The sequence below is a fragment of the Epargyreus clarus genome, unplaced genomic scaffold (genome assembly GCF_041222505.1).
Source record: "Epargyreus clarus isolate Ecla_fem2 unplaced genomic scaffold, WU_Ecla_fem_2.2 ptg000015l, whole genome shotgun sequence".
NCBI lineage: Eukaryota > Metazoa > Arthropoda > Insecta > Lepidoptera > Hesperiidae > Epargyreus > Epargyreus clarus.
In genome coordinates, this window is record NW_027332223.1 from 9,003,796 (window position 1) to 9,025,390 (window position 21,595).

At 34.9% G+C, this 21,595-nt stretch overlaps 1 long non-coding RNA gene across 2 annotated transcripts in view; it reads right to left on the reverse strand.

Moving 5' to 3' along the window:
• The window catches only part of LOC140748034 (uncharacterized), a 126,593-nt gene extending 105,466 nt beyond the window's left edge, over positions 1–21,127 (reverse strand). Inside the window, exon 1 of one of the 2 annotated variants that reach the window (XR_012102916.1) lies at positions 21,059–21,127. This is a non-coding gene — a long non-coding RNA (uncharacterized LOC140748034). The remainder of the gene's footprint in view (positions 1–21,058) is intronic. The other variant, XR_012102917.1, reaches the window with a different exon arrangement.
• Between the last annotated feature and the right edge of the window lie 468 nt (positions 21,128–21,595).

Here is a 21,595-nt window from a genome sequence, read left to right on the forward strand (position 1 = left end):
CGTTAACAGATTTAAAATTTATAACGCGGCCGTGTCACGTCCCGGGTTAATTAGGTGTGGCGCGGGAGCTTCGCAAGGCATGCGCCCGCGCCGCCTTTGTTATTTGTACCTGTATTTAAACATACAGATAAATAAACATTTTATAGTAGAGAAATGCCAAATAAGTAAACTGTAACAGTATGCCTCATATACAATGCATGCATGCATACTGTGTACGGCATATTAGAGAAGTTTTCAAACTTTAAATGTTTTACATGCATAGTAGTGAAAAAAATGGAGTTAAATAAAAACCCTAGACTGAGGTGATGGGCCATATTTATATTGTTGAGATATTCACTAAATCCTTAGTTGAGAAATGGCGTTATATTTGACGTCACACGAAGTCTTACCTTCTATGGTGTGAACCCAGAGACGTTGTTAACTATAAAGTTTAAATATGACCGCTTAATGTGGTAGTGTAAACTGCTTCACCACACCCTTCATACCAAGACACATCTGTGACCTCGGGTAACTCGACTAAACAATCCTATCTGGGGTTACTTACAGATAACCTTACTTACTAGCAGATGGATTGAATGCGTCTATTGCTAGTTCTATTTCACTAAATAAAATAGAAATGGTATAAATCATTGACTATGCGACCCAATCCGCTTACACTCCGAGCCGCTCACTGCAAAGTCCTCAGTTTATATTAAACGTTTACGATTCATATACTTTATAATTAAGAGGGTTTCATATTAAGTTCTACGGAACCACGCGAATATCCATAATGTGTTCGACTGGTTACGCCTCAACACTTGTTTTTGCACGAGATACCCTGAATTCTAGTAATGCTTATTTTTATGCATTGTTGTGTGTTAAGTAAGTGTACTCGTTTGTTGAGCGATGGGATAATGCATTTTTTATAGAATATATAATTGTATGCAAATAAAATATCAATATGCGGTACTTGACTGCTCTTGGTTGTCAACACCCTCCTTTTAAAGCTCTGAGCTGCGTATAAGGCAATACAATACTATTTTTGTCTGAAACAGCTCGGTTTGTATTCATATTTGTAACGCGTACAGTCGGTTGCTAAATTATATTCACAGTTAACTAGGACAAGCCCGCGACTTGTTAAGGAAGTTTTAGTTAATTCAATATAATTATTGAAGTGGACAATGGAATTGTAATTGTTTGTTCATGTTAATATCAACTTTTAAATAAATATTGATTTATTGATTGAACGATAAAATTGGATTTTAAAAGCTTGTAAACATATTGCGATAGCAAAATAAGATGACAATATTTTTCTCAAGGTTGCATAAAGTCTATTTGTATTTAGCCAAGCGTATGTGACATTAAATTGAATCTTTCTCCTCTTAGAAGATCTATATGTACCAGTGTGTAGAGAGATAAATATATATATAAAAAAACCTAAACATAGATGAAAGTATGAAGGTACTTTTAGGGAAAACTGGTTTGCTCTCTTATTAAATAAAATTGACCATCTATTTTTGATCTACTTCTAATAAAGTGGAAGTTCTATATTAGACTAATTAATGTGTCATCGAGTCCTTTTTGAGATTAAGTTAATTGATTGGTGTGAATACCGTTAAAAGATACTAAGAACCTAACTTGACAGATTTTAATGAATATCGCGAACGCAATACGTATCCGTGAATGTACATGATGTTAATTTTCCTCATTTCTGATGTTGCAGAGGCAGACACTGCACACCTAAACCAAAATAAAAAAAATGGATTTATTTTATTAAAATATAATAACCAACACATTTATTAACATGTTGAACTTTTTAGCCGTTTTAAGAGTATCATGTATTTTTTCTTTTTTTTTCTTTTAGGTATATTTATATATGTTTAGGTAAACACTAGTTTTTATAAGATTATTTTTTAAATATTATTTATATCAGTTTAATATTATGAGGGTAATAGATAAACTCATACGTACAGGATTAAAATTTTACCAGTGAAATATTTTCAACCCCCACTAAATAATATTCAAAACATGACAAAAAATTTGTACAATAACCACGCAAATTACCGTCACCTTTCATTTCATGTCACCATAAAAATAGCGACAAGTCTTTAAGTAAAGTCGCGCTTGTATTATATTTCACAGACCAAGATACCAGTTAATTGCCTTGTTGTCAATTGTAAGGATTTATAACACTCACGCCTACAAGATATCACTAGTTCTCGGCGATAAAAATTATTTCTGAAGGAACGACGCGACGTAAACCTAAGAATTGCGGTTTCTACAAACGTTACACTACAATTTGTACGTAAACTTGTCATTTACAGGTGCCCTGTCATTTTGAAGCTCTTCTTATTTTGAAACCATATTTAGTATAATTGGGTGTATCGGATCATTAAAATGCCTGTCTTTGTAATTTATACAAGACACATTAAGAATAGTGTTTAGCAAGCCGCTTTTTACAAGACAGAATAATAGCGAGATCTGTAATTTATTTCGTAATATTTTCTAAGTACGATTGTAATGTCGTACATATGTTAACTTCGGTAAATGAATCTGTAGACAAATTTGTAAAGGTTATGAAGTTAAATCATACAAATAAAATAATTATAAATCTTAAAAAGCGACGCTCTTTTTGAAATCGTAGACATACTTGTCAGTTATATTCATTTTTTTAATAAACGATTTTTGAACTTTGTACATAGTTGGTAGGTAACTTACATTTGTGTGCATATCGCGGTGTACTTGGTTACTTAAAGTGTAAAAATCCTTAGAATCTGTGCGGGCTTTGGCGAACACAATGCGGTAGAGATACTAGACGACCCCTGCGCGAGCGCCAGAGCAGTGCATATTTACATCTCACTTGCGACTAACTAGCTGCGCCACGCCTCGCCCGAATGTATTGTACGGAAATGTCGGCTGGCGCACGAAACAATCCTACCGTTTACCGTAATATCTGCATACAAATGTTTGGGAAATTCGTTTTGGTATGCCCGTGTGTGCACGCGTTTTATTTGCCCGCGCCAATGCTTAGGTTTAGGCTGTCTAGCGAAATCTTCCTCCTATTTTGTATATAATCCCTGCTAAGAACTTGTCTAATGCATATTAAAAAGTAAATAAATAAGTGTTAACGTTTCACAGTTTGTGTAGGTTGTAACTGATCTTCATAGTTATGCAATTTCTGATGCGGTCTGTTGTTGGATGGACCGTTATAAGGAGTTTTGTATGCACGACGCATTCATTCGTGCTTTAAAGGGTAAGTGAAGCCGTCATCTCGATCCCTATTGGACAGCAGAGGCCTCTGAGGCTTTATAATTTTTATAATATCTGACAAGGCTAACCCAGTCCTATTTCACTGATACGAATTGAGTCGTTTCAGGCCTCCGTCAATTGTGAAGAGAAACTTGATACCAGCATGAAAGAATTGCAACCAAATAATATTACTTTACGAAAGAAAGGATCGAATCGATTTTTTCGAATTTTCAATAAAGTGTTTATTCTGTAATCTTTATTTTTATTTTCGGTAACTCATGTTAATATCAAGGCCCGAAACTTAGTATTCCGATCTACAAGCATTAATGTAGTCTACACATGTTTTATTGTTGCGTGCATATGATAATAAAATTTCGTTACTGGTTAAAGTATGGCCGGATAATAAATATAAAAAGAGTGATTCGGTGGAAATTTTATATTTTTTGCCTGAGTAGGCAATATATTTAGTTTGCAATTGTGTTGGTTTATAATAGTAATTTATTTTGAGAGTCGCTAAGAATAATATAATTTATTAAATTGATATCATCACATTACAATAATACTCGTATAACGATTTGATATAATTTGCTATTAAAATAAAATAAAAATTGTATATTTTGGCTACTTTTATACGCATTATTAAGGTCTCATATTACAAACTCTCTTACATGTTTGTTGTATTGTTGGTTTCTTTATTTTATCATTCATTTAAATAAAATGTACATTTAAATATAATGTACGCATATATTCTGAACACAAATTAATTCGACCAATCATGTTTACGTGGATAAATAACGTAAAATTATTTTCGCAAATGAATGTTCCTACGAATGAGAAAATTGTAGGGACATGCATGTCAATGTCTCCTGACAAAAGCAGGCAGACGGCAAAATTTATCATTGAAGAGCACGTAATGTAAATTCTATTATTACAGCCTTTTATTTTTCAATTACGATCCCCGGTCCCCCTGGGCGCCTAGGGGTTAAATTTGGGAGACCCCACGATATTTTATTTTTTAACGTTCCGTTATTCGTATTCTATTTTGCACAGACATGTCTTGAAATTTGTCTACTGATTAGCAAGGATAATGAGAATAATCCGCCGATATAAATACTTGGCACACACTTACATAGAATATACGTTCATGTTTGTTTCGTAGAAGTTCTTTCTATCAAATAAAAACTATTCTTGGATTTTAATGGGAAAATATTTTAAGAGAGTAAGAGAAATTAAAAGTTTATGGGTAACAATATACTGTAGTAAATATAGCACGAAAATGCTATTACGACAAAAAATACGATTATTAATAACACGTTACAATATGTACGTTAATTATTTAGTAGTTGGGCGACACTTACTTAACGAAAATAACTGATTTCTTCATAGATCTATGGATTTTCTTTCGAACGAAAATAGACGATGACATAACGCGACGTCATGCGTCAAGCAGATCACATTAATTTATAAGGTAGAACAAGAATGCGTCAAACGGGAACCACCACCACGCCTTTTTCTAGTGTGAAGCAGTTGTTGAGTTTCAGTGGAAGGGTGCATGCAGGCTCAGATCTGCTAGGATCGGCTTTATAAACAGAACCCCTGTTTTATGTGAACTTGTTTAGTCATGTTCATGTCCAGTTGTAACCATATACCCATTAGGTGAACTGCTAGCTCATTGCGTAAACGGCTGTGAACACTACCACCAAGTGGACCTGCTCCTTCGTCATTTCAATCTAATACAAAATGAAGAAGGACTAGGTTTCGTGCATAAAAAAAATTCGATGTATTATAGACTGATAGTTAAACAATATCAGGAGGCATGTTTTGAATTTGTTCACGAGCACTCCATTAAGTCAACACTATGGAGTCACGCGATGCGGTGATGACAAACGATCGCGGAGGTACACCGCAGGCACCGCCCTCGCCTCCAGAGCTCCTCGACCAAATTAAATCATTTCTATTTCGTCTGCGATTCAGCACGCAATGTTACATTGTCTTATTAGGGGTTCGCTGAGTGGAATAGGGTATTCGAAACAAGTGACTTTGTGAAGTCGATGCTTCTTATTTATGATTTAATAACATTATCATTTTTAACCGACTTCGAAAAAGGAGGAGGTTACTCAATTCGACCGTATATATGTTTTTTTTTTTTTTTTATGTTTGTTCGGCGATTTTTTCGCGATGCCGCGACCGATCGATATGATTCATACACCATTGTATGCGGCTAGTTTCACAAGGGGTCCCATTTCGAGGAAATTCGAAAATTTCCTGCAGTTTTCCCGGAAAATTGGAAAAACCAGACTTCATATAAACTTCAACAAGTCGAGTATTTCTTAACCAATTTCAATTTTCTTTTTTTCATATGAAAGGGTGTTTCGTTGCGGTACTTTCCTACCTTAACGTTAGTATACTCTGATGATTAGAATTTAAGTTATGGGGTGGAACTCATCATCACTACCCCTGCTTTTTACATATTTTATGACAACTTACCTTCTGCCCACTCAATTCTCATGAAACTTAAAATGAACATTGAGTATCTAGGTTAACATGATATGATGGAAAATTTGACCTTCAACTCTTTAACCCTGGTAATGCAGAAGTGCCTCCTGCCTCAACCACATAAGTTAGGCATTTGGAACTTATGGATATTTAATAAAGTCGATAAGCTGAGATATATGATGGAAAATTTGACCTTCTACTCTTCAACTCTGATGATGCAGAGGTGCCTCCTGCTTCAACCATACAAGTTAGGCATTTGATGCTTATGAATATTCAATAAGGTTGATAGGTAGAGGTATATGATGGAAAATTTTCCCTTCAACTCTTCAACCCTGATAATGCAGAAGTGCCTCCTGCCTTAACCATACAAGTTAGGCATTTGGAGCTTACGAATATATGATAAGGTCTTTAAGTAGAGACATATGATGGATATATGATGAAAAATTTGACCTTCAACTCCTTAGATCTGATGATGCAGAGGTACCTCCAGCCTAAACCACATGAATAAGCCATTTAGTGCTTTCACACATATTTTACAGGTCCTAACCAGGTACATGTAATGAAATAAATGACCTCAACTCTTGAACTTGACAATTACTTCTTACAAATATAAAATATGATTAATGAATACGTTGTAGTTTTTCTTAACTATTAATTTAAGGTAAATTTGACCGACTCACTCGCAGAGTTTTACCACCTAGTTTGATTTATTTACTTTTCTGTTCCAACCTAATCTAGCCAATAATATAGTAGTATATAGTATCTCATATAGCCTCGCCTATAGTGTTTCGTATTGAATTGGTTAGGTTAGGTTGGAACAAATAAGACAATGTAAAACTAAGCGAGAAGGGCGCGGTAGCGCCCTGCGAGCGGGTGGGTCCAATCCGTATGAATTCAGACCTTACCTTTATTCATGATCACCTTTATACAATTTTACATAATATTAATACAAACGTTAGCATATCATCACTAAAAAGGGTGAAAAAAAAAATTTTAACAAAAAAATAAAACCGACTTCTATGTCACTACAAAGTAAAAAATAATTGAAATAAATGTTGGTTTAGTACATATTTCTGAAGTCGGCGCTCATATTGGACACGCTGTTTACGCCGTTATCAAACGAAATATATTGAGCGCCAACTTCAGAAATATGTACTAAACCAACATTTATTTCAATTATTTTTTACTTTGTAGTGACATAGAAGTCGGTTTTATTTTTTTGTTAAAATTTTTTTTGGCAATTAGGTTTCACATTTAGAGCCGTATTTTAGACCCTTAAAAAAGGAACCCGAAGGCAAAGCATGAAATCAATCACATATAAAATAATAATTCACACTAGACATCATGAATAATAGCAATTACTTTTAAAATAAATTTTAAACATGATTTTGGAAATAAACTTTAACGAGATTCGGCCTTGTCAAAATTCGACGACAATCGTCAACTTTCCAAATGTTTTAATTTTATTATGTTACAAATATGTTCAAGATATTTTATTATGGTATTATTTTAATTAATTATTTTGTGTTATTTTCATAACGCGTTATTAATAATAAGTTCCCATTTATATGGTCACTGGCTGGCACGATTGTATGAGTTAGCTTAAAAAAGAAAAAGAACCGTCTTGACGTTTAAGTTATATTTTGCGCGGGAATAATAAAAGTTGTAATTCGGTTCAAGAAACAATTCAAACTAGCTCTTTACTTATAATAAAAAAGAAACGAAAAAGAAAATAGATACTGACCTGTTTAACCTATACCTATTTTAAAAGTAAATAGGATTAAGAAATTCAAAAGAATACTTGATATGGATGTTCGGTCGAGCCTATTCCGTCATCATTCTACTTAACTCATCGAGGTGCCATGCCGTGCTGGTTCGCAATAAAACTTGTATCCGATATTTATATTCCGCACAATAACTTGATGGTAAGTCAATAGCTGAATAAATTTCGTAAATTCTAATGTTATAATATTTATGAAGAATACCAATCGTTGGCTTGTTCTAGTAACTTTTCCATTTCATTTTGTTCTTCTGATTGTCAGCTAACAAATAATATGTATTGTAACATTTGAGGTTGTTTATTACGTTACCACTACTTGTTATTTTACTACTTTATATAATTACATTGTTGTTATGCAAAATGTTATTTAAGGCATTAAATAAATATAGATATAAATATACTAGAAGTTATGTCGGAAGTACTATGTGCTTTATATGGGTATACATTTCTCATTATGTATCTTCTAGTTTGCTATTTACCACCGTTGGAAATTTTAAATATACTCATCTTAAAAAAATGACGTAATTTCACAATTAGTTATGACACCTAGGGTTATTTAAGGAGCAATGGTCGAAGATGTTTAATAATTGATTTAAATAGATACTAAAGATTTAAAATATAATAAGCAGGTAGTAAAGAATATTTGAAAAAGAAACCCACTTCCCGCTTTTCATCAAAGTTAATCTGTAGAGTCGAAAGGTATTGATAGAGAGCCACAGACAGTGATGAGACGAGTTTATTGCCCGCGCACTCGAACTCTAAGAGCGAAGCGGGGAAATAGATCAAGTGATCCATCGCGTATCTGATATAAATCTAAACACAACGAGAACATAAAATTTTATTCGAAACGGCCACTTGTTAACGTATGTTATTCGTGTGTCGCGCAATTTCACAACGAGCGGCCGCGCCGGATCACGTACTCTGAAATCCACGTCGAGAACATAAACTATTTACCAACTATTCAATATTCAATACGCGATTGCAAAATACGCCAAATTATTGCATTAGTAGCGAACAGGGATTCCCGATATTGTGGTTCAGCGATCGGCGGCCGGCACACCGCGATATGCGGCATAAATAATTTAATAATTCGCAATACGGAATTTACCATACCGAGTGTCGTACCGTTCGTCTGCTTCGTATTCAATATGAGTATTTGTTTCTCATACTGCTGTCGCATTGGGCAACATTCAAACGTAGAATTTTCTCCAAGTGAAATGCTGGCTTCCGGCGAGCGCGTAAGGTTTACTTTGATTAGGTTGCAGGAACTTGGCTGGGATCTTTTCAAATTGCATATGTTGATATGTAGGTGAATAAAGCACGTCTGTACATTTCAATATCGGGAACATCCGTGTTATACGCGTGACCTTGCAAATCACAGCCTGCTTTCCAAACGACTTCACAGAATCGGCGGCCGGCGTCTGTATTGCACGACCGTTACCATGTATGAAGAATATTTTATTAGTTGTTACTTGTTGATTTATTTAAGCAATGACAATACTATGCCTATGCCATCACGTCGCTATTTTTATTTGATGTCATTGTAATTGTGGGAATTGGTTCATGTTGACCGTTTTTCAATACTGATTGTTATTCAACATCGACCGGTCTGTTTAAATTGTTGCAAACGTCCTGATCTCTTGATTTTTAGGATTCCTCCAACATATTATTATAGCGTTTGTTAATACTTAGTTTTATATAATATTTTTATGTATAAATATATAAAAAAATATTTCGTAAATGACGAAGAGAAAAACATTTTTAATTGCATAAAATAAATAAAACTAGGAAGCTATTATCAATGTCGTTACAAATTCCTAAACGCTAAAAGCCTGACCATAACTTTATATCTAAAGTACTGTAATAAAAGGACCAATTCCAAACTCATAATTTTTACTCTAGTGAAAAATGGAAGGACCGAAAAATGTTAATACCGGATAGTAGATGAGACAGCGACCGACAAATTGACCAGATGCTTATACACGGGTGATATCGGCCGATGCCGGCGACACGCCACCGACCGCTTCGCTCATGTATTGATAGCGTAGCCTTTAATAAATTATACACTTAATAGATTTTTTAAAAAGTGTCGCTTTTCGTCCACCACTCACCGCGACAAAGCACTAAAGATAAAACAGTAATACAACGCAGAAAAAAATTGTTAATGGCCTACGAGATCATTTCGACTCATTTCGACTCTTCATCGGCAGTCATCCTTAAGTGCACCATATTTATAAGCCGGTAGGAAGTCCCGCGTCGTGCTCGCCCTTTTAACCCCGAGGCGGAGAACGAATAAAATAATCAGCGGAGGCTGGAGTCCTGAGCAATTATGTGGAAATATCCTGACAAATACACGTTATTGGTGAGGAGTGCGACACGGTAGCGGCTACGTGGCGGCGGCGGAGCGGCGTGCTGTCGCGGTGTCGCCTAATGAGGCCGCTTGCTTCTTTTATTTATGTGACAAATGTAAATTGTTGGCTCTCGTATGGAGTGAATCTTTCACGAATATTTAGTACGAGAACGCCCAGGTACACGCCGAGTGAATTTTCAATTATTTTTCTAAACTTTAGAGTGTAATAGCGAAAGCCAAACGTGCCTATCACAGGTTGGAGACGTAAATAGGCACCAGAATAATGTTATAGCTTGTAGATTCTATTTTTACGCCGTCCGTTGTAATTGCTGATCGGATGGGGAACTATTAATTAGCAGTCTAGAAATTGTGCATAAGGCTTACAAGTTTAGAACGCGTACGTTGAAATTTATGCTTCAAAGATTTGTTTGCCACAAATAAGGTTGTCAGTGTGTCTTATCTAGAGGATCGTTAATTAATTAGAGAAATTGAGCGACCGCGCCGGCGCACGGGGACCTATAACTCGCAACCCGCCTCGTATCATACCTTCGTTCACTTTTATTTATTTTTACCACTCACGTAAGCAAAATTGAATTCAAATAGGTTTATTAGAATATGTTTAAACGAAAAAGTGCCATTCCATTTCCATAGCGCTTTCTATCACATGGAATAGGTATATCGTATCTACCTTACCAACATGTAAGTTTGTATCTACTCGTACATATGCAAAATCCAGTCAGATTTTACATTTACATTTACATTTACATTTTAGATAGTATTTTCCTAAAAACTGTAACGTTATTTTGAAGATGAAATTGGTAGACATATTTTCTCTGAAATTTCTAACAGGCATACAAATTTAAAAGTGAGCCATCACTTAAGTATTTACTCGTAATAGTTTTTTTCATAAGATTAGAGAAATACATATCTAAGGTAAATAAAAAAGTATTATTTTTTTTATACAAATGGTTACACATTGTTTTACACCATCCTCATTTGAACAACATTTGAACAAGTCCCATAGCGACTTTCTGTAAGCCAGCGTTGACAGCGTGACTATGCTTACGTGTCCTTATCAGCATATCAAATGCAATGAAAACGCTAATTAAACCATTTAGATAAATAACGTCCTTATGTTTTTGTTTGGTGCGATTATTGTACGGTATTTAAAACGTAATCACGGGTAGCATTGTTGAGAATGTTATAAGTGTTTGTCTGAATGTGTGGAAATTTTGTTATATTAGGTGTTATTTTTCGTGTCTAGCTAAATGTAGTAGCAGCCTTTCGCACTATGGCAGGTCTATACTAGGTCTTTCCGAGGATCTTGTAATTAAGTTGAGAATCTATTTATTGCTATTGAAGAAGGTAGTTCCGGTACTTCCGCTATGCCTATTTTTAGCATGAAGTAGTCCTTGCGTTTCGAAAGCCAATTTGTGGATTTCTGCATCTTAGAACCCAGGAGTGGCCGTTGCCATCTATGGTCGGATTCAGTTAGAAACTCAGTTCTATATTGAGCTGGTTACAAATGTCCATGGCAGCGGCCGACATTTATCAGTAATGACAATGTTCCTATTTCTGTTTTAAGGGTGGTAATACCAAAACCACTATGATCTTCTTCAGATAACCACCACGTAGAGTTACCTACTTATTATACTGATTTGTATATCCGTTTGGTCCTTCCATCGCATAAAGTATTTTTTTTCCCCGCGAAATGTTAACTAAAGATGTCACTGCTTTTTAAGTAACTTATAATTTGCAACATGCGATGCAACGATCATACTGTACTGTACCCATATAAGATATAAATATGAAGAATATTATGGATGTAGGCATTCATAAAATTATCGGGCCCAGTGAGTCATTTTACATGGTATGACTAGAGGTTTAAGAATTTCCTCAAGTCTTCATTATTAGTATTCGAAGCTTTGTTGACTATATTTCCATCGCTCATGTAGATTATAAATCTGCTTATTACTTATTGTTTATTAGTTACAGTAGGGTCAAAAATATTGCGCAATTTTGTTGAATGATTTAATAGTTAATTTCGCGGTTTATGACTCATGTTTGGTAATGAAAGAATTGGCCAATTTTTATACAGTTTAGTGTTATGTCTACCATACATAAAAGGTTAATACTAATATATTATTAGACTATTCGTATTTAATTTCGACTAACGAAAGGTGCATTTTATTTCCTTACAAACGGTTTTATCCTCAGCAGCGCAAGCGCAAACATGCAGTCCATCCATGCAATGGTAAGTGGCTACTGCCGCCCGTGGACATCTGTAATTAACCCCAGATAGGATTACATATTCCTACTCGAGGTCGGCCACAGGTGCGCCGCTAGCCCTGAGGTCTCTGGAACGTTCCGGAAAAAGTATGTCTCCCTTACCACACCCTTCAAACCATAACACAGCAGCGTTTAACACTGCTTTTTTTAGGCAGAAATAGGTATGGGGATGGTGCCGCGGAGTCGAAACACAAAGGGTTCTACCACCGTTTGTATGGGAGACTGCTCAAAACATGACCAGGAACATAGATGCCAATGCATTTGCTTTGAGCATAAGAACCATTAAACGACTAGACAAGCCATTTCGACTTTTTATATTATACACTGATATATTTGTCAACGACATAAACAAAGATGTATCTACGAGAAGCGCGTCGCAGAGACGACAAAACGGCCCAATAAAATGGCGGAGCATAGACAAAACGCTACAATAACATCAGAACGGGAACGAATCGCCGGTTTACGACATGAGCGCAACGACCGACTGCTCTACAAATGAATAAGCCATCTGTTCTAATAGCCACAATTAAACATGCTCCTCGCTCTCTGCATCCTGCTTGCGAATGTTCGAGAATCGATTGAATTGGGAATCTGATTCTGATTAGAAATATAGATACGCGAAACAAAATTTACGAGGTCATGCGGATTTAACGGTCGTCAAAATACGGATTGGCATCATCGTCTACGTCAATACATAGTGTTGTTGTAACTGACAATTTAATTTATTACTAACTACTTTAGTACAGCCTGTTTTGTTGGTATGAAAATTTCCTCCTTTTTCTCGTGAATGTTTTAGGAATTCATAAAGAGATCTGATTCAGGAGTATGGAAGCAATGTTTTCTTCTTTATAAATAAAAAGATTTGTTGTTTCATTGTAGTCACCATGTACAACTACAAGCGTAAGTCAGCAAAATGTAAACTGTAAGCTGCTAACTCTTCCTTTCTAGAAAGAGTTTATGCCCATAATTAACTTATGATAGCATAAGCTAAGCTTAAGGTCATAGTCTACAAGTGTAGGCCACTTGTGGTGACTTTTCTTTTGGAAATATATGGATCGAAACGAAAATATCAAAGATTCGTGGCCGAGATTTTATACTAAGACCTCCATTAATAAAAGTAAAATGCTATCACGGCCTATAAGCACAACTAAACTTCAACTCGCTTAGCTTCTAGTAGTTCTGTAACCTACATAATAAGAACATGATCTACAAAACACTCCACATAGAAACTCAAGACTCGTATAAATCTAACGTACCTGACTTTCGAATGACCAAAAAGGTCCGTATCCATATTTTCATAACTGGTCGCATCACACATAACATCTAAGATAATGTCCGATAAAGATTTTTTGTCAATATCAAGTTGCTCTGTATAGAAGACCTCTTACAGGTCTTGCGTACTTTTTTGCGGTCCCCGCAGAAGCGATCGAGTAAAGCATTCGTATATGGTGAACTGTCATAATTAAAGATAATAATGAGGCTCGTTCGATACTTTTTCCGATACCGAGAATCGTCATAACTTAATGTCAAATTGTCTGAAATGATTACTACGGCCATACAAAGTTGAGTGAGCAAAAACAAAATTATATGGATATGCCCGTTTTGCCTAACGTAAAACATCTGTTTGTGTGGTTGTTTTATTCTACTTAAGAGTTATGGACTGTAATTTTTGAAATGTTAATTCTTTCAGATTACACATTCTAAAGTTCTGACGTCCATGGACATCTATACCAAATCAACACAGACGAGAAAAGAGTCAGATGATCAGTCGGCCACATACAATGCTGTTATAAAACAGACACAGAAGAGGCTGTGGTGCCTTTGGAGTCAAACCACAAAGGGTCCGACGACTTTGAAACTTCTTGTCCAATTTGTAAACAACATTTTCCATTCTGTTATTTTATTAAAACTCATTGTAAATTAGCAGGTTTACAGCCCATTCCAAGTCGTTTCATCTTTGTTACATAAACTTATATTTAGTGAAATGCCAATTGTATAATTTCCCATTAAATATTTCCATCATAATTACTTATGACAGATATTAACAGACGCAGTAGTCTATCAGCGATATTATCGTTTTCTAGTTATGATGTAATTGCTGTCATTATACCGTTTAAACGCCGTAAGTGCATAGTTATTATATTCCATTAGTGAATACAGTTAACTGTACCTCCATTATTGCCGACAGCTTGTCCTTTTCTCATTTACACCATTGTACATGGTCAAAGAATGTTGTTTTATTACTTCTCGATAGTCAGAAAATTAATTTCAATTAGCTGTAATACTTTTTAGTGGCTCATTTGTATCGAGTATAATTCTAATCAATAGCTTTAATGAAGATCTGTAACGCAACATTGTTAGCTACTATCTTAGTAGAAAGATCTGATAATATCTGATCAGCTATCATCATAATAAAATGTTGTTGTAGCTTTACATTAGCTGTTAAGATTTTAGCATCAGATTTTCCATACATATTTTGTATTCTGCAGGTTTTGTTCTACTAGCAATATTTATAGTAACCATGAAAACATTTTATGAGTATCAACTATGTAACTAGGTACTGTCCTATTAACGGAAACTAGCGTTTTTTCACACAGTGTGACTAAGATTTTTTTCTACATTTGTAGCCCTGTACTGCTATTAAGATTCTGTTTATTATGGGTGTTATAAATAGTTAAATACACAATAAGAAGACTATACTAACTTCCAGAACTCGAATTACAAGATCCTAATCCTTGAAAATTTCTGTCTGGCTGGGACTCGAACCCAAAATCCGGCTGTACCAAACCTGTATGGTGATGGTGTTTCTGTGTTTCAAATTGACAAACATTCTACAATTCGGTTGCTTAAGTTCATATTATGCATTCTGTACTTATAACCATTTTACAAAAAAGAAAAAATACAATTTGTGGAACCAGTTCTTTTAAACAATGCAAAGATAACTTGTCCATATGTCGCTTATAAAATTTCTCACAAAACTATACTACATTATTCTTTCGCAAGGTACACTATAGCGAGTTTTTCAAAATAATAACATTTCTGCCCATTTGAGATCCGATGTTACAGAGGCCTCCGCCTGACCTGTAATTGCCCGGTATTTTATTGCACTATCTCAGAAGTTTTATGTCATTCAATCCACGACTCTTAATTGAATAAGCGACATGAAATTTACAACCGTCATACGTTTAACTCGTCCTAGTTAACAATCTTTGATGTTTCCTACGTTTTGTTCGCGAGTAACTTAAGATATTTAAGTGTTTTACGGCACTAATTTTATATCATAATAACTTCTTTTATATTCTGATTTTTAAAGAGCTCTTTGTTTATTAATAAGTATATTATTTACGGAATTTAAATAAATATCGGAAGCTTGTTGCATTCTAAGTAGCCGATATGTACTCGTATACCTATTCGTTACTAGGCTCATAAATTTTAATAAAATACCATGTATGTGTATTATAACACCTAACAGCTTTGTTCTTAGTATTTTCCTGCCACATCATTTATAGTATAATGATAATAAATGTTTTATTTATACTAATATAAATACGCAAAAAATTAAGACGGCTTCGAGGCTTCAAGCAGGTTATGGATTTATAATAATACTTCTAAGATTTCCAGCGGGGGTCCGATTGACGGGGACCTGTCACACATAAAGAGAAAATATAAAGCGTATATCGAACATAAATAATGTTCTAATAAGCCCATAAATATTGATTTTAATTATGCGTCACAGTCACAACCATGACAGGAGCGTAAATGGTCGTGGATTGACACACGAAACAAGCCTACTGGGTACTAGAACAACAAATATGGTGAGGTTGTTAATAAGTAGCAATAAAATATATTTTATATATCATAAATCAATAAGTTGTTACGGCGTTTTTATAAGCGTAAGTATTCCACTGTACATCGATTTTTATATGAAGTCTACTTAAATTAAAGATAAGGAAGAATTATGTTTACAACTTTGCAATGCTTGTGTTAAATTAAAGATAAGGAAGAATGTTATGTTAACAACGTAATGTTTGTGGTTCTACGAATTTTAATTATGCTAGGAAACTGGCAGCCAGGAAAGGATAATTAGTGTTACAGCCACTTTGTAAACAAAATTTCTACTTTATTTGACATTGTTGCCTGCCTAGAAATACCACTTTACCGGAGAAAACCAGAAAAGTAAATCCAAATACAAGCAGTTTTGTGTTTCTGAAAAATATATCAATCACGACTAAGCTTTTTACAAATCCCTACTCTTTATAAAAAGTGATATTTTAAGATGCTTAGATTGACCGCCATTCAGAAAATTCCATTTTAAACTGAAAAAATAGGTAATACTAAATACAGTATGCAGAATGTTCAAACCACATGTTATGCGCATCATGGTCCTAATAAAGGTTGAGAACGAAAGGGACAGTGCAGGTCGGTTCACCCAATTAAAGATGAATCTGCGCGCGGATCATGTGACAACAGGGCCAGATGAAATATTGCCTACCGGTATTACACAGACTGAGAAGTTTAGATACTATGTACTAAAGATATAAGGACATTTTGCACTCAATTTCTTTCGACATATAATATGCTTCTATGTAGTAATTGCGTGGTTATTATTTCTTTAGTATTGTTCTTTACAATCTGTATTAGTAAATATATTTTTTTTTTCTATAATAGTATAGGACTAGCAGACGAGCATGCAGTCCACCTGAAGGTAAGTGGCTACTGCCGCCCATGGACATCCGTAATTAACCCCAGATAGGATTAGATATTCTTACCTGAAGTCGGCCACAGATGCGCCGCTACTCCCGAGGACTAAGCTGGAACGCCTCGGAAAAGTCTGTCTCCCTTACCACACCCTTCAATAATATATATCGTATATACAGATTGTAAAGAATCAAAATATTTACATGTGCTTACACCTATGTATGTGTATATGTACTTAATAATGCACTGCCATACAAGGGTATGCCAATATTCTTTAGACAATTTTCAGAGAAATCTAATAGTTTTACTCGGTACAAATGTAGTAAGTATAGATATACCTACCTACTATACAGTGAAAGAGAATGATCAGCCGAATATAATATTGTATGCCTAGTTGTTTTGACGGTAATTAGTGATTTTGTGTAACAGCTTCTACTTTGGACACGCAGTTATCCTATCCACTCCCCTTTCTAACTTGTTCAAAAAAGTATTATTTTAACAAATATCAAGACCAAGTAATCGATGTCGAAATTATATACATACTAAGTCCAAAATGGATCTGACATACAAATGCTTACAATGTATACCTACAACTCAGCATGAACTATTGTGTTTTTATTATAATGAGCATTAAGAGTTGCTCCCGGGGCCTAAAAAGGCTGAATATTTGATGTGTCGTCTCATATTTTACTTTCATCCTGATCCGAAAGCAGACATATAAATCAAAGAATGTTTGCGAGGCAGGCGACCGCTCCGCACGTCCCTGTAATTGCCGCAAAAACACGCCTTGTGCGATTTTTGAAGACGTTGGCAAATTTCGGAATAATTCCGTTTAACTCCACCGCTACAGTGTGACATTGTTTGGTTTGTAAGCTATACTTTTTGTTTACTACTCACTACCGAGCGTAATACGAGAATAGACGAGCAAATCAATTTAGCACGAGTCTATCACGATCATACAATGTTTCAAACTATATTAGATGCTATTGTCGTCTAGACTACGGTTTGTTTCGTTTTATTTCACGTATAAAACACAAAAGACTAGTCGGCCGGCGGTGGCTGGCACGCAGGTAGGTTATAGTTGTTGGGAACTGATTAGCAGAGCCTCAGATCTCTCAATGGCACAGAGCTCGCTCGCGGGTGCGTCATAAATTTCCATTGATTGGATTAATCTGATTTGGATGTCAATTTTGCAAGCAAAGTGCAGGCTCTTTATAAGAAAATACAATCATGTTCCCTTTGAGGGTTTTATATATTCTGTTCTCGACGCATAATAACGAATATATTATATCGTTGAGGCGTATATCTGTCTACCTCTGAGTGCGATGCAAAATAGTCATTTTTTCTCTTTTTCTTCCACAATACAATCGTTAAAGATACAAAGAAGATTTATACGTTCATCATTTTGTCTTATTAAAAATGATGGCTTTGCATTTCCTTTTACTTGACGATCGAGATTTAAATTCCTGTTTTTGCATCGGAAATGTACAGCTGTGTTTGCATTTTGTTTTTCTTAATTTTGTTATATTATAGGCTCACATGCTATGTTTTATAGTAAATAGAGTAAATACTTATCATAATCAAAGTATAGGAGAAATATGTTATCATTTTTGGGAGATACTATTTCAATGATATTATTGAACCAATCTATTTTTGATATTAGTTGATCTTTCACCTATAAAAAATATATGAATTTCCGCCCTCTTTCCAACTATATAAAGTGGGTACCTAGTTTTAAGAAGAAATTAAGACTAAATATATTTCTCCATGTAGGTATGTACCTACTTAATATTAATTTTGCAAACATGATTGATGATGATATGATTAATCTGATTTGTGAGGTTACTAAAAAGTGACTAACTGAGACTCCTAAGAAATTGATTTGCGTAAGTTGCAAATCATAAAGAGTTGTTTATCTGTAATGCATACGGCCTTATTCGTTAGAAAAACTGAGAATTGAAGCAGGAAGCTGGGCTTGCCATACCGCTTCCATCCCGTATTATGCGCACCCGGACACTGTGTGTTACCTGTCCGTCAGCCTGTCCAGTTATTCACATATGATGCTTACATACTTTTTTGCAACGCTTACATATGGGCGAATGGCTTTCTTTCGCAAATACCTGTCAGTGATAACTTAGGCATCGGGCGAAGACGTTTTTCTGCTCGTTTTAATTATTCAAGGAAATTTTGCCTTAACCAGAACACAGGTGGACTTGATATTTAAATTTGTAATGGTAAATGAACTCTTGACTGTGACTGGACTTAGTTTATCATGCTACTTTGTTATATAGATTGGTGCATATGTATTAGTTGTCAATACATTTTCAAAACACAGTTAAATTATATTGGACATGTGTTGGAAAAAGTAATAAATCACCTGAAGACGCAAAACAAAGTTTATATACTGATATCTCAATATATTCTTTATCCGTGTCTTAAAATCATCGTAAAGAAATTGGCATACTTGAGTTTTGTGTATGTTTTCAAAGGTATGTTATATTTACTAACTTGCACCGAGCCACCTTCGGGGATTCTGGTATGAATCTTTGAGGACTGTGCTCAACAGTGGCATAGGTTATTGACATAATGATAATGCTATATAGGCTAATTTGCCTAATACTACATAACGCTGTAGGTATCTACTGTATTCAATATGCTGGCCTTTAAAGCCCTTAAACGTTACAAAACATACTCCAACATACTTACGCGTAATCTATTTAAATTTTAAGCTGATAAACATGCAGTCACTTCAATATTAACGCAGATTGAGGCCGTTGTACATAACGTCAGAGTGCGTGCCTCCCAGTTAATATGATTGAATTATGCAACGTCAATGCCTAGTAGACTAGTTCTATAATTCATTGTAAAATTTATAGGCGCAAGCTGCGTGGTCTCCGCCACAAACGAGCATATTTCCCACGTCAGTTTTGATTGCGATATCATAGTAAACGATGACATTTGAGTACGTACTAATTTAGCTTTGCAAGAGCGCCTGCGAGTCATCGGGCTATCTCCCGTGAGATACAGGGTCGCGTCGCAGAAAGGTGAAATTCTCCTTATATTTCTTAGTAGGAAAGTCTATTTTTCGAACGATCGCCTCGAGGAGGTAATCACGCAATGCTGGTCTCTTAGCGCTGAGTAAACAAATCTTCGACATAGTATCTGTTCGCCTTAACTCTCTATATTCAAAGGAACATTGTCAAGAGAAATGTACGATTATTGTAGCGCTTTCTTATGGATTGTGTTACGAGAATATATAACTCGCGAACACGTTAAGGAAGGTTTCACTATCTGTGATTTCATGTGGTTTATCAATTTGAACGGGCCCATAGACATATTTGTATTCTTGTTACCTTTGTTCGTGCTGTTTTATGAGATAATCTCCACTGCGATTCAACATTGCTTGTTTCACTCGAATTAATAATGATATGCTCTCTCAAACTCGTTCCTAACAATTTATTTTGTAATGTAAAACTTGAATAATACTTCCGTTGATAGTAAAACATAAATGATTAATGAAAATCCATTAAATGTATACTGTAATTAACTATTAATATCGACAGTTACCTATTCATCCACTTTATTACTATCATGACGCAATTCATGAGATCCGTACAATAGAGAAGTTAGATTGTTACTTCATACATAACTACTGATTAAAGGTGACCTTAATATCGGTGGAATTAGTAAGTAGTTGACTTTCTGGTCTCCTAATTTACTAACAATATTTAAATGTATAAAACTTTTTGAATATAGTTGGCAATTGGACATCGTCATATCCTCATCGCAACATGACAATCTTTAGCAAGCTATGTACCTAAATCAATTTCAGGTAGATCTCCCCATTATATATAGTTGATTAGTAATATCCATTTAACACTTTACAAAAAGTCGTGAAATAAGTACGATGTGTAATAAAAATTCCTGGTTGATTCATCCACATGATTTTAGGAATTGGTTTCGATTAACAATTCGCGATTCCCACAGCCTTCGACCTAATCCGTTCGTCTTCAGACGGCCATAAATTTCTCCAATCATATAGTTGGTCATCTTTCTTTGTTATCATATTAAGGGACGACATTCCATGGTCGTAATTATGCAAAAAGCTGGACCGTGGTCGCGGCGGCTGCCCTTTGACAACCGCATCATTATAGTTGACATAAACTAAGATTTATGCGATTGATTTATAATGCATAATGCTGGAAAATATGAAATACCTTCATTGTCCCATTGAGGAGCTAGCGATGTCGTCGTAAAGCAAAACTAATGGCCATCCAGTTTGTATCTGTAATGGAGACAAAAATGGTATGCATTAATAGATTGACTCAAAATTTGTTCTGTATTTTATTTTTTAATTGTAATATATCTGAATCGATAGTATTAATGTACTATCTGGCTTTCTCATATTATACCTAACACTTATGATAAACTCTATAACCACCTATTTAAGTAGCAGATACAATATTGAATAGTCTAGTGTAGTAGTGGTTAGTTGGTTTTCAATCAAAGCTTCTGTTTGTGTTTAAAATTCACCTTAATAGTTACGTTTCCTTAGATGGATGGATTTTAGTTTGTTTTTGCTATAGGCGTAAATATTACTCTAAGATTAAAATCAATATTGTATGTTGTAACATGTATACATAAATTTGGCATTTTATTTCTTCGTTTATAAGTAGAACACGCGAATTAATAATATATTTCAAAAAAACATAACTACATATTTTATTACACTCGTTTATTCAATTTGTAGCCTT